The following is a 15,071-nucleotide window of genomic DNA, read 5'->3' on the forward strand; positions in this document are numbered from 1 at the left end:
CTAACTGATATATTGAAATGAATGATTTTCTTTCTTAGTCACCTTTCCATTAGTATGAAAATGGGAGCAGTTTGAGCCTTGATTAGTGGGTAGAAAGAAAATAAAGTTACTTTTTCAACCTTAAATTTAACTGTGAGGCAGAATGAATGTTCTAATTTCTTGAAGAACTGAAATTATTTATGTATGGCACAGATGTAATGGATCCTGGTGCATTCGGTAAGTAGAAAGCAAAACTGACTCTAAAGGAGTCATTTCCTCTAAAGTACTGATGGAATGTTATGTTGACAATGGTAAAAATCAATCATTAATTTTCTTACAATTTCTGAAATGGCTCAGTAGCGCTTAATAAATTATGTCATCTCTAAGGCTTGGTTCCACAGCCTTAATTTAGTGGTATGAATCTGGAGATTATATTTTCACATATTTAGATATGCTTTGCAGAAGTTAACAAATTTTTTTTGTAAAAGATCCGATAGTAAATATTTTAGGCTCTGTGGACCATGTATCTGTTGCAATTACTCGACTCTAATGTTTTATGGAAAATAACCACTGACAATATTCAGAGGAATGGGCATGGCCATGCTCTAATAAAACTTTATTTACAAAAACAGGAAACTTGCCTATAGCCTGCGATAACTCCCTGGATTTAAACATGTCTCTGCTAATATAACTAGAAAGTCTAATCCTTTGAAATATACCTTCTAGTCACTCACCCCAACCCCTGTCAATATGACATATAAAGTTCCATTAAAATTGTATTCATATTATAACATTTTGATACATTTAGTATTGTTTAGTGTACTCTAATATGCCTTTTCATAATATGAAATGTTAGTTTTAAAAGAGAAAATATTAGGTAAGTTTATTCTATAATGAATGCATGCATTTATTAGTCAGAGTTCCTAAAATGACAGAAGTAATAGGACAGATGAATATATAAAGGGGAGTTTATTGGGAGAACTGACTCACACCATCACAAGGTAAAGTCCCACGATAGGCCGTTTGCAAGCTTAAAGAGCCTGGAAACCAGTCTAAGTCTCAAAACTTCAAAAGTTGGGTAGCCAATAGTGTTGCCTTCAGTCTGTGGTCACAGGTCCCAGAGCCCCTGGGAAGTCACTGGTGTAGGACCAAGAGCCCAAAAGCTGAAGAACTTGGAATCTGATGTTCCAGAGCAGAGAGCATTCAGTAGGAAAGAAAGATGGAGGCCAGAAGATTCCGCACGTTCCAGACTCTGCCAACTTTATTCTAGCCGGGCTGGTGGTTGATTAGATGGTGCCCAATCACACTGAGGGCAGCCCCCTCTCTCAGTCCACTGATCGAAATGTTAATCTCTTTTGGCAGCACCCTCACAGACACACCCAGAAACAACACTTAGCATCTTTCCATCCAATCAAGCCCACACTCAGTATGAACCATCACAATGTAATTTCTAAGTAAACCAGATTTTCACAATGTACTCTATATTTCCAAGAAATGATTTCCATTATTTTAGGATTCGGCTACCATTGAACAAATAATGAGTGCCTTAAAGAATTCATGTAACTTTCAAAAATTTTATCTTCTATTAAGATACTAGATAAAGGTGATTTATTTTATCTTTTTGAGAGATGAATGAATACACAGTTGACAATGGCCAAACCATAAAAGGCAATAGAATTCCGACCCACAGCTCTGCAGCATCCAACCCTGGGAAGCCAAACTAATACCTCTGAAGCGAATGGTCCAGAACGTCCAGAACTTGACCAATGACTGTTACATTTTGTTCAAGCTTCCAACCCAGGACTAACCAGATAAAGCCAAATATGTTCATCAAATCAAACAAATAAGATGCCTCTCTTGTAACTGGCCTGTTTCCAGCTTCCGCATGTGAATAATCTCCAGTTAAAACATACCTAAAGACTTCCTGACAAAAAAGAAAAGCAAAACTATTAAACCTTTGAATCTCTAATAGACATAAGTGATGGGAGCTGACTCCCTTGCTACAACAAATGCTAAATAAATAGTCCCTAGTTTATCTTATTTGGGAGATCTTTATTTCCACACTGTAATCTTATTAAGGAGCAGACTTCAAAGGTGGATAACATGCCTTCAAGTGCAAATTTGACCACTCGACTTGGCAACATTGGGCACTCTTAAAGTCTGATATACACAACGCAAATTTCTCATTTTAAGGTGAGGTTTACATCAGAGAATATATGAGAAAACTGTTAGTATACATTAATAGCCTGAACTAATTAATTGGATGCATTATTCCAGAGCCACGTGGTCTAATGGGTGATTCCAAGTCTGTTGTCAAAGTAATGTGTCTTTATCATTTAAGATGGCTTTAAAAAGCTATTTTTTTCATTTCTAAAATTCTTCACCATTTCCCATTCAATCTTAAACCATATTCGAGAATACAGAAACTTCTTGTTTACTGTGTTTATTCCATTCTGGCCTCACAATATAATCCTCTAAGGAACTTCAGAAAAAATACCATGGCCTGAACCCTACCACAGAAAAACTAAATCAGAAGCTGAGGATCAGACTGGATATTAACCAGTACTTTTAAACAATTTTCTTGAAGAACAATTTACATATAGAAAAGGTAGCAAATAATCAACATCTTCAAAGCTTTTCAGGTTGGCACTACTATTATATGGCCAGAGTTGAGAAACCCTGGGCAAGGCAACAATAAACATTTCCAGCTATGGACCTAAGAACCCCCCAATTGACTCACATATCTAATCCACCCATATATTTTCATTTCTATATATTATAACATACATATTTTATAATGTTTTATTTTGACTTATATTTGGGTAAATGTCTTAATTATATATTAATCCAAAGGAGGAAGGCGCTTTAATATTTTAGTGACTACTAATGTTACAGTTTTTAACACTGCTTATGTGAGGCAGTTCCCCTATCAACAATTATTTTTCTGGAAATTCTCCAACACACACCTTCTGTGTACCTTATTATACCTACTAGGCAATGCATGAGGAGTTATGTTTAATGTATTTCAGAGTATGTTATGCTTATAAAGGTGTATTTAAGAGCTGGCTATATCAAAATAATGGGAGAGTGGGCTTCCTTTTGTTAAAAAAAATACATAATAGATTCTAGCTGGGCGTGGTGGCACATGCCTGTAGTTTCAGCTACTCAGGAGGCTGAGACAGGAGTATCGCTGTGAGTCCAGTTGTTCTGGGCTGTAGTGTGCTATACCGAGCGGTTGTCCACACTAAGTTCGTCATCAATATGATAACTTCTCGGTAGCAGGAGACCACCAGGTTGCCTAAGAATGGGTGAATCCATTCAGGTAGGAAACAGAGCAGGTCAAACAAAACTCCTTTGCTAATTAGTAGTGGGACTGCACCTGTGAATAGCCACCACACTCCAGCCTGGGCAACAATATGAGAACCTGTCTCAAAAAAAATACATAAATACATAAATCATACACTTAGCTGTATCTACTGGTGGTACAGCATTATTCCTTGATTTTAATGCTAATTCTAAATACAGTTGATGACAATATCAAAATCATTTGCATTTCCCTTCAAGGCTTCTTTATTAGGGGAAATACTACTTGTAAAATAATGCATTCGAATTAAAACGTTAGTGACTATCAGGTACTTCTCAGCATTTTGAATGTTATTTAATTATTTCTCGATTTCCCTAAGTATTATTATTTACATGTTATAGATTAAGAAGGTGAGGATTAAGCCAGGCACAGTGGCTCACACCTGTAATCCCAGAACTTTGGGTGGCCTAGGCAGGTGGATCACAAGGTTAGGAGTTCAAGACCACCCTGGCAAAGCTGGTGAAACCCCATCTCTACTAAAAAAATACAAAAGAAAAAAAAAATAGCCAGGCATAGTGGTAGGCACTTGTAATCCCAGCTACTCAGGAGGCTGAGGCAGTGAATTGCTTGAACCCGGGAGGCAGAGTTTGCAGTTAGCTGAAATCAGGCTACTGCACTCCAGCTTGGATGACAGAACAAGATTCCATCTCAAAAAAAAAAAAAAAAAAAAAAAAGGAAGAAGCTGAATATTAAGGAGTTGAGGAACTCAGTTAATGCTTCGCAAAAGGACAATAACGCAGGTGATGTATTATATAGGTCAATTTACTACAATGATCAGTATTCCTACCAAAGCACTCTACTATTCAAAAGCAAATGTTGGTAACTCAGCCAACACTTTGTTTCTGAAAGCAGATATAATGAAGAGATTAGAAATACTCTATTTAATTTTGGTGTTTAATTCCAAAGAAGTTTATAAGGCAACATGTATTGATATCACTTCGAAAATTCAAATCTATTGATATTTTCTGACTATTTCAATGTACAACAGATTTTTATTTATCTCATAAATATATTCATTTTTTTCTATATGTAGTGAATACTGGATAACTATAGTAGAATTTAAAGAAATGATTTAAAGAGAAGTAACTAAAGCAATTATACTAAGAGTTTGAAATTCACTGGAAGTTTTTATCAGAAACGAAAGGATTCAGTCTATAAATTGACTGGTTACATATTCATCATAAATGGTATTTTACTATACCTTTAGTAATTCATAAAGAAACTGTGAATATTAGGGACAAGAACAAATATTGATGTCGTATATCCCTTTGTGTCCGTAACATGAGGATGAAATCAGAATTCACTGGTTCAATTTTGTCTCAGAATCTGTCCTTTAATTATATGATGTAATAAATTCACCCACTCCTTTGTATAATAAATCCAAGTTCATAGGTAACTAGACTCATTAAAATTATGTTTAAATTACAACAAAATCTACTTATCTTCAGTAAAAATAAACCTAGAAATCATAGAAGACTAGACTAATAAAAAATTCTTTTCTATTTTTGAAAAATCACTGCTTTATTTGATTAATGTTTTAGATTTTTAAGGTCCCATATTTTGGGTGACTAAATTGTGTGATCATTTCAGCACTTAATAAAAATCATAAAATCTTAATACTGGAAAGTCTCTCAAGTCATTTAGTTTGACTCCATTTTGCCAGTGATTAAACTTAAAGCCTGAGGAGTACGTGACAATGAAGGTCAGAGATGCAGTTATTGGTAGACGCCAGATTGAAACTCATGATTTGTCCAATTTTTCTATAATTCATTGCTCTTGAAAGAGGTCAGATAAAGAGTGCAGATTATATAATAGATAAAGCTCTATTCTTAAGGAAGAAACACAAGTTAACCATTACGGAGAACTTTCCACAGCTCAGACATGACACAAAAGACTTTCAACATCCACCATCTCACTTAATCTTCCCAATAGTTTTCTTAGGTAGCTATTATTATTAACACCTCTTTACAGATGGGAAAACTGAGACTAAGAATGATTAAATTTTTCTAAGTCACAAGCTAATAAATGTCAGACACAAAACTTGAAGCTAAGCAGTTGGAAAAAAGAATATGCTTAGACTCCATTCAATTTGCCATCTATTAGTAAACCTGCACTTGGTCCACTTGTTAAATTAGCAGATGTATCACCCTCCTTTAAAAACATGCTGATTTATGCCCAGGTCTACCAAATGCTTGAAACTTATAAGCTATTTCTTATATGTAAAGTACTAGAACAGTGACTGACACAGAGTAAATATGAAGTAAAATTCTCTAATTATTCTCCCTCCATATTCACTAACTCTTCCAGGTAACCAACCACCTATGAGCCACAATTACTGGAGAGGTGGTTAGTGCACTAATTTCCACAGTGAAAGAGTAAGAGTTCCCTAGTCTTTCTGCCACAGAAGGACTTAATATGCATGAAAGTATTATTTATTATTTATTGTTTCTCGGTTTTGGAAATTGTTCTTAGGATAAAGTTAAAGCATAATTAGTTAAGGCTGTTAGCCACAAAAAATATCGTGCTGCTCTCTTCTGTGAAAAAAAAAATACAAGAATGACAAATGAACCACATGTATATAATCAAGACCATATTTCCAAAACAGTTTATGGGAAAGGAATCAAAAGTGTGATTACTGATATTCTCAAAATTAGTGATTTTTTTCCCCCCAAAAAATGTAGTGTCATTAAAATTTCCAAGAATGAAAAGACACCTATGGAATTAGGTCTCAGTCACTTTTACATTGGGGACAACGAGTGTGTATTCAAACCTCAAAGGCCATATGGTCACAGGTGAGATGCTTTGTGTCTGTCTTATTTTTTCATTTAAGAGCAGAAAAAACAATAGAGTCTCATGTAGTTGTTCTGAAATTAATTAAGTTCCCAAATGGAAGGTGCTCAGAACAATGCCAGGTGCATGTAAATACCACATCAATGTCCCTTCATTCCTTATTTATATCATTTATATCTACAGGTTTTTAGGACTTTGAGCAAACACATTATGTTAGGTGTTAAATAATAACTTCAAAGCAATCACTTCAAAGTCTGATTTTCAATGTAATCAAGAACCTTAATGATGTATTTTACCTTTTAGAAATACGTATTATTTTATTTCTGTAAAAGATTAAGATTGCTGCTGTTGACAGCCTTAATACTATCTTCAGTCCAGCGTTCAGTGACTGAAAAAGAGCTACATTTTACAACTGAGGTGATATCCTGTCCCTTGAGAGGCAGAACTGTCATGTTGGCAGAAATGTTCTATTTCCAGAATGAGTATCTGAACCATGATATGAACCCTTGGACATTCTATGCCATGTCAGCAAAGCTTTAATGCTAAGACAATTGAAAAGCTGAAAATTTCAAGCAAATAATTTGAACATATTTCTTAAGTCTGCACAATTATCAAGTACTTATTTTGACTTGTAAAGTATTGAGATTATGTCTTATTTGAGTTTCCCTTTAGCATAACAGACTCCAGTTTTGACATTTCTGAATATATTTACAGAAGAGAGAGCGGCTGACAGGATGTTCTGATTTGACTCAGTGAAATGGAAGAAAAGTTCCATGCAGTAGGGTTACTGGAGGTCAGAGTTCGTGCTGCTGAAATCATTCTTTAGCCTCTTTCACTTCTTTCATGTACCCAGGGGCATGTGCTATAAGCCTGGAGAGCAAATAAGTGAATACTTTAAAAAGCTGTTTTATTAAGACATGTAGGAATTTGAGAAAAGGAGACTGTAAACTTTGTGACCTAATCCTTAAAAGGTGGAAAAATGGGAAGGAAAGATGTTTTTCCTCATTCAAATGGGGAGATAACATGAATCACCTCAGAGGCTGAGACTTATGGAGCAGCACCCAAAGCGGAAGAGCTGAGAGTACATGGCTTGACCAGGAAATTGGACAGTCTATCCTAGAATGAAGAACACAAATCAGCAGATGTTTAAGCAGAAATCACGGTAGGAGAGTAGATCATGTGCATGAACAAATGTTGACAGAAGGAAATGGAATGGCCCACACGATAGCTAAGAGACTAAATTCTCAACGATAGTCAATTTCCACATTTCAACTAGATGAATGGAATTAAAATGAGCTTACTAGTATGATACAGCGTAAGAATCCCATTTGGAAGGCCAAACACGATGCATTCGAACCCGGACTTGGTCACTGTAAATGGATATGATGATAATACTGACGTCAGACTATGTGAAGGAGGATTAAATGAGTTAATTTATGCAACTGGAATTTCCAGACATCACTGATGGGTCTGCAGATGAAACAACTCGTCTGCAAATCAACCTGTCAGTTTCTCATAATGGTAACTACCTAAATTATGAAACTTCTAAATATTTACTCAAGAAAATTAAAACATATATATAGAGTAAAAGCACATACGCTAGAGTGTATCTCTCTAAAAGTATATATAAAATGTCTACGATTAGAAATGCTTTTTCTCTGAACTATAGAATTATGGTTGAATATTTTCTCTCTTTAGTGTAATTTTAGAAAATCAATTAAAAATTTTTTAATGTATGGAATAGTTTTCTTTGCATTTATCTAATAATTATGTAATTTTATCATTGGAGATAGACATGAGGAACATGGAAGAGCTTTCCTTTGTCTGCAAATGATTGGCATTAATAAATGACTCCGTAAAGTATTCCTTTACAAATTTCATGGTGTTGTGCTGGGTGGGCATAACAAATACTAAAAACTGTTAGGTTCTGAGAAATTTCTGAGAAAAGAAGGCATTTAATCCTCTCAAAAAAAGAACCTGCATAGACAATACAATTCTAGGCAAAAAGAAGAAAGCTGGAGGCATCACGCTGCCTGACTTCAAACTATACTACAAGACAACAGTAATCAAAACAGCGTGGTACTGGTACTAAAACAGAGACATAGACCAATGGAACAGAACAGAGGCCTCAGAAGCAACACCACACATCTACAACCATCTAATCTTTGACAAACCTGACAAAAACAAGCAATGGGAAATCTGCTTTAGTTCTTTGTAGATTCTAGATATTAGCCGTTTGTCAGATGGGTAGATTGCAAAAATTTTTCCCATTCTGTTGTTTGCCAGTTCACTCTGATGATTGTTTCTTTTGCTGTGCACCAAAAGCAATGGCAACAAAAGACAAAATAGACAAATTGAATCTAATTAAACATAAGAGTTTTGATGTAATTTTTTAAATCTCTTAAAGATCAGCAAGTATAAATGGCTTAGGCACCAAGAAAAAAAAAAAGGAATTATCCTATGAAGGAAACCCTCTGCTCTGCACTTCCTGGGATAGTTTTGGATATTTTAAACAACACTTAAATGAAATCAACATATACATTTTCTCTCAAAAGTTTCTAGTTTTATGACTATTATCTTTTTGCAAAATCTCATTCGTACTCTCAGAATCTGAAGTTTATTTGAATGTTTGTATGCATTGATTTGCCCTTCCACTTTCTACCATGTCATAGTACAGCATGAAGCCCTTGCCAGGTGCTTCCCAGCCTCACTCTGTTGCCCAGGTTGAAGTGCAGTAGCACAGTCTTGGCTCACTACAACCTCCACCTCCTGGGTTCAAAAGATTCTCGTGCCTCAGCCTCCAGAGTAGCTGGGATCACAGATGTGCACTACCATGCCTGGTTAATTTTTGTATTTTTAGTAGAGATAGGGTTTCACCATGTTGGTCAGGCTGGTCTCAAATGCCCCGCTCAGCCTCCCAAAGTGCTGAGATTACAGGTGTGAGCCACCATACCCAGCCCTTCCTTTTTAAGTCAGGCGTTCCCTTCTACTATAGTCTTTACTTGTACAAATAATTTGTAGCTTTGTTCTCTGTGTACAGCTTTCTGCTATCTTCATGTGATAGTGCAATTTACCCTCAACTGGATTAAAATCTCTGAAACAAAACCTAATGAGCACATTTTTTGTAAGTAACTATCAACTTTTTGTTTGATTATGATTCTCATTCTGACTATTTAAAAAATGTGTGTATCTTTATACACCCGAATATATAGATATAGATGAAGTCCTTTTTATATGACTTAATTCTCTTAATTAGGATATTATGAGGAATAATCAGGGCCCAATGTGTTGAGCAAAAGAGCTGTGATTTTTTTTTTCATTTGTCTTTCTTCTGTATAACATAATTTAACTTCACGGAGTCAGACATAATTACTAACAACTATTTTTAAAAATGCATTAGCATAAATATATTTTATCATCAGAATATTCACTAGTAGCTAAAGATGGCAATGGTTAAATTTTATACAGATGTTCTCTGATAAGCCAGGGAATATCATGATGTGAGATCCAACTTATGAAGCCGGTTGTTCAGTGTTCAAACACATGCAGCAACTGATTGTTCCATTAAGTGCGGGGAGTTCAAATGCCTAGAATACGTGTTTAATTATGAGTCAAAAGTAATTTAGTGGTGCCTGAGTATACAGTTTAATAATGGCACACCAATTTGCATTTAAGTATTTGCAAGTTCACTGCCTTTTGAGAAAGTCTATTCAGTTATAAAATAAGCTTTTGAAGAAAGATGTCTGGTTGATTAATTACTGGGAATAGCCCCAATGTTATACATATAAGCTATTGACACTACCACATGTGAAATTACACAAAAGTTGTTTTGTCAATGTAATTTTTAACCTACCAAAATGCATAATTCAAAACAATTCACAAACACAGTATCGAAAATGGTTTACAAAATGGTAAAAGTTCACACATAAAATGATCTGTATTGTTGAAATCTTTAAAAATCATAATAAATTTAAAATTAAATGCTTGCCAATCAAAACAGAAATGTTATTTTTTTATTTTCCTATTACACAGTGCTTAGCTATAATATAGAAAAGGAGGAAACATTATACATTTTATCCCTTAATCTTGGCTATAAATACAACGAGCAAAAGTTCTTTGCTTAAAACTAGCAAAGTGCATAAACTAATTTACTGCACGGATGCTCATAATTGATGTTTTCTACTCATTTCATATCTCCTATACATACAATACACCTGTAATTCTCTTGAGGCCATCTGTAACACTTCCCAATGAAAAATCATGTTTAATCAACAACAGCAAAGATTGTGATTTATACAGTACAGTGCATTTCTATGTTATAAATGTAGATTTGTACAAACACTAACTCTAGTGTCTTAAGGAGTACTGGGAAGAGTTCATGCTAAAAAAAATTGCACGGTTAAAAATAAATCTCAACAATATTAAGAACAAAATCCAGCGATCTATAGCTAAGACTATAGCTTATTTTATGGAAAACACACTTATTTAGTCTCCATTTGGAAACGCTATTGTTGGTTTTACTTTGGCTTCCAAGTCCTTTCACTAAAACTTAAATACTATCTTCTATTCTATTGAAAATCAGGAAATCGAGTAAAGCTGTAATAGCTGATCTAGATGTGAAGAAAAATAATTTATAAACATATTTTTCTGTTATTTTAAAACAAATGTTACTTTCCTACATTTTTAAAGTAATTATTACCCATCTATCTTTGGCTCATTCTCTAAAATGCATCTGCCCAATGCTTCCGTCTCATGTGATTGCTGATAATCAGTGCCTGCTGTGATGGGCAGCATTATCTCTGCAGTGTTTGAATGTGAGTGAGGTGACAAAGTGATCATCTTGCAGCTCACTATTGATTATACATCTGTTCTTTATACCATGAATAAATTGCAGTTCTACCTGGCAATATCTCTATCATTTTCATTCTGGGCACCAGATTTCCAGTATTTTGATTCTGAATAGATCAATTTCACTTGATTTCTGGGTGCTAGGATGGCGTTTTAGCTAACCTAACTAAGTAAATCACAAAGCATTTTTCCTTTAATTTTCCATTTTTAATTGTTTTGTTTTGCTGCTTATCAAGTTTCCTTTGAACACTACTTGCTTATCGAGATCAAATGAGAAATTAGAGAGACAGGAAGACACATTTCCTGCCTTCGGTGTCTAACTCTTACACATGTGAATTGTGCACTTGATTCTATAACTTGTGGAACATCAGATATGACCCTCCCCATAAGGTGTCTGACTATTAAGAGAGTAAAAGTCCTTGCCAGCACTAGTCTAATAAGATAAGCCCTGACAGATAACAAGAGTTAGTCTATACACTTGTACATAATTACCAAAAGATGATCAAAATTTACGTTTCCTGGATGATCAATACCATGTTGATGCTGACATTCAAACCGTTAGTAACCAAGATGTTCTGCCATAGCATCCTAAACTAGAGCTTAAAGATTCTCTTTGTGGTCACTGACACAGCCATTGCAATGGGGAAATCACGTCTAAATTGTTCATTTCAAGCCATGATGTAATGACAAAGAAGAGAAAGAAATCTTAACAGCCTTGTATTGCTCATTGTGCTTTCAGATCCTACAGATATGAGTATGTGACAACACAAAACTCACGTTTAACATATAATAACCATTATCTGTCAAACAGATCCTTTGATGACCCTGTTTCAGATGAATCAGATAAAATATCAGTACCAATAACATGATATTGAGGAGGAACATATTTCTTTCCAAGAATCAGTAATATACATAAGTAATAATCAAAAAGAGCTATGATACTTCAGGCTAAGTGCAGTAAGTAATCACCCATTTATTCATTCATTTAATATATGTGAATTACATTCAACTTAGAATGGGTTGAGTTCAAGCAAAGAGTGCAGTTATAAAACCATCTTTGTGCTTTATCTAACGGTGCTGAAAAACAAAAGTAATCAGCATCTATTGCATGGGTATTTATTAGCCAAACACAATTTAAGGTATGTTACAAGATGGGAGGGCAACAATGATATTTAAAACTTCCCCATATTATTACAGCATTGCTATTAATATATTTGCAGATGTTTATAAACTGGTCAACTTTACTTCTATCTTGAAATTAATTTAAATGTGTCCATAGTTAAGGTAATATATTTTTTAAATTAACCTTTCTAACAATAAGAGCCTTTCATGTTTCATGGCATTCAAATTTCTTTTAATTAGTAACTTCTGTTTTCTTTTTTAAAAAACTTTCAACCTAATGTCTGTGGAAATCAGTTAATATAAATGAATAAACACACTTCAAAGGGCCAAATTCCTATTTATTTAAAATTGCATATAATGTGAAATAAACTCATAAAAGACTTTGTTCTATACCAGAGGGGAAAAAAAGCTATTGGAGAAGAATTCAGCAATTCCAGAAAGATTTTAGTGGATATGAAGAAATAATTGAGTGCCTGACATCTAACTTTGTAGGTCAAAACCTGAAAAGGCAACATCTGAAAATAAACTGAAACAAAATTGTGGAATTTTTGTTGGGGGTTAGATTGGAGGTTTCATAAAAAAAAATTGAGTATGTGACCTGGATTTCAGAAAGTTCAAAGAACAAAGGAAGAGTTCGTTAAGAGGCAGAGGCCAGTTTAGGCCCCGGAATCTTGAAATAGTGGTCGGATAGGATCAAGGTCACCTATGGACAAAACCCAAATGGTCAGGGAGGAGGGGAAAACAAAACAAATGAAATTCTAGTTTTCTAGTTAAGAGAAATAGATACTGGGGGCATTTAGGTCTTTCTGAGCTAAAGCTGAATAACAAGGGTAAGCCCATGAACTGACTGACTATTACATACTATATAGAATGTATTACCTTGTTGAATTAAGTGATCAGTAGTCAGTTTACTCTTATCCCACTTCAGGATTCACCAAGCGATACGTACGAATGCTATGCGCTAAGACAAAGTTCAGAACACCCTTGCTATCTCTTCCAAATGAGTTGATGATCTGTCATAAAATACTTTTAAAAGTTAACTATATTTGATTTGCATATTATAATGTCTGTGCATATATCTGCAAATCCAAATGTACTGTCAATGAAAGAAAATTTCACTACATGGTTGTAATGAGCGGCAAACTTTTTATTTACTTTGTAATTTATTTATTTACAAGTTAACAATCAGTTATTTCACAAAAGACTATTGCAATGTGTGTGAGAGAGAGTATAACACTCCAAATGTGAGGTCATGTGGAAAAGACACATTTATGATTATATATTCAAAGCAGCATTCTGAGGCAATATAGAACATTAAATAAAACTTAGAATTGCATTTCAAATACAAGTCAAAAGCTATAAAAAAATACAACAAAACTATAGTCAACAATTTTATTGTTTCATTTTAACTTTATGCTTATTTCTAGTTTTTATGTTTCAATTAGTATATAATTTTTCTAGCACGAACATATTTTAAATACTTAAAATTATTCCAAAGACTCTCATGGCCAAAGTTGTTCTACTGATTGCTTTAATATGGACCTTCAAACTTATCTGCACAAAATGTTACTCTAGTGGCCTGTCCATTTCTGATTAACGTAAGTTTGACAAATCACATAATCGTTTTGTCTTTAACTCCCAATGAAGTAGTAAAAGGTGAGATGACATGATAATATTGGAATTATGTGACTAGCAACAACTAAAATGAAGATATAGCTTAGTTCACAAACCAGTGTATAAGCAAAAGGTGCCACTTTAGGAAAATAAGAAAACCTTAACTTTTTATTTTATATCTTCTTTCACCATAGTGGTAGAAAGCAAATGATCTCTCACTGAAAAGTCCTCTTTGCCCTTGGATTGCACCTGAATTATCAAAGACTGGCTGGGCATGGTGGCTCATGCCTGTAATCCCAGCACCCTGGGAGACTGAGGCAGGTGAATCGCAAGGTCAAGAGTTTGAGACCAGCCTGGCCAACATGGTCAAACTCTGTCTCTAATAAAAATACAAAAATTATCTGGGTGTGGTGGCCCGTGCCTGCAGTCCCAGCTACTTGGGAGGCTGAGGCAGGAGAACCACTTGAACCCAGGAGGGGAGGCTGAAGTCAGCCGAGATCATACCACTGCACTCCAGCCTGGTGACAGGGCAAGACTCCACCTCAAAAAAAAGAAAAGAAAAGAAATTATCAAAGATTATAAAGTACGTATGCTATTGAAGGCAGTGATCGAGGGGCATCTTGTCCTTATTGTTATCTTTTTCACATGGATATGCATTATCATGCATAATCCACTGAGTGCAAAGTAACTGAGAGCCAGGTTGTTGCAGAGACAGGCCTCGTTCATGTATTTCTGCACTACTTCAGACTCTGAGCCATTAAATTAATAGACAAACACAGAAAGCCTGAGGCATTTAAATTGTGTGCGAGTGTGTAGAGCAATGAGAAAGAGAACAGTATTTCCTATGTAGTTAATTATTAGAAAAGTCATCATTTCCAAATATGACCCAACTATACAATTGTAACCACTATTAGTAATGAATGAGTTGCTGCAAAAAACAGACTCAAAACATACAACTCAAACACAAAAGATGGTTTTTTACATTTCTCTAAATGTTTAGGTAGTCATCAGAGTTTGTTTTATGGTCAAGTTTTCTCTGTACAATAATCCAAAGAAACCATCATTCATAGACTATCACCAGCATCTACTTGTTGGGGACAGGGGAGAAAAGAGGATTTTGAGGAGGAATAGCTGCTCTTGAAGAGTTTTTTTTTTCTTTCTTTCTTGAAAATGGTGTACATTGCTTCTTACAGTCTATTTAATAGATCCCAGGCACAAAAATCTACTTAATCAAGACAACATGAGAATGTAACACTATATGACCAGGAAGACAGACAGATTTTTAAAAGCCAACTAATATTTCTTGGAATGATCATTGCTTCTGGTTACCAAATATTCCTATAATCTGTCTACA

The sequence above is a fragment of the Saimiri boliviensis genome, chromosome 19 (assembly GCF_048565385.1).
Source record: "Saimiri boliviensis isolate mSaiBol1 chromosome 19, mSaiBol1.pri, whole genome shotgun sequence".
NCBI lineage: Eukaryota > Metazoa > Chordata > Mammalia > Primates > Cebidae > Saimiri > Saimiri boliviensis.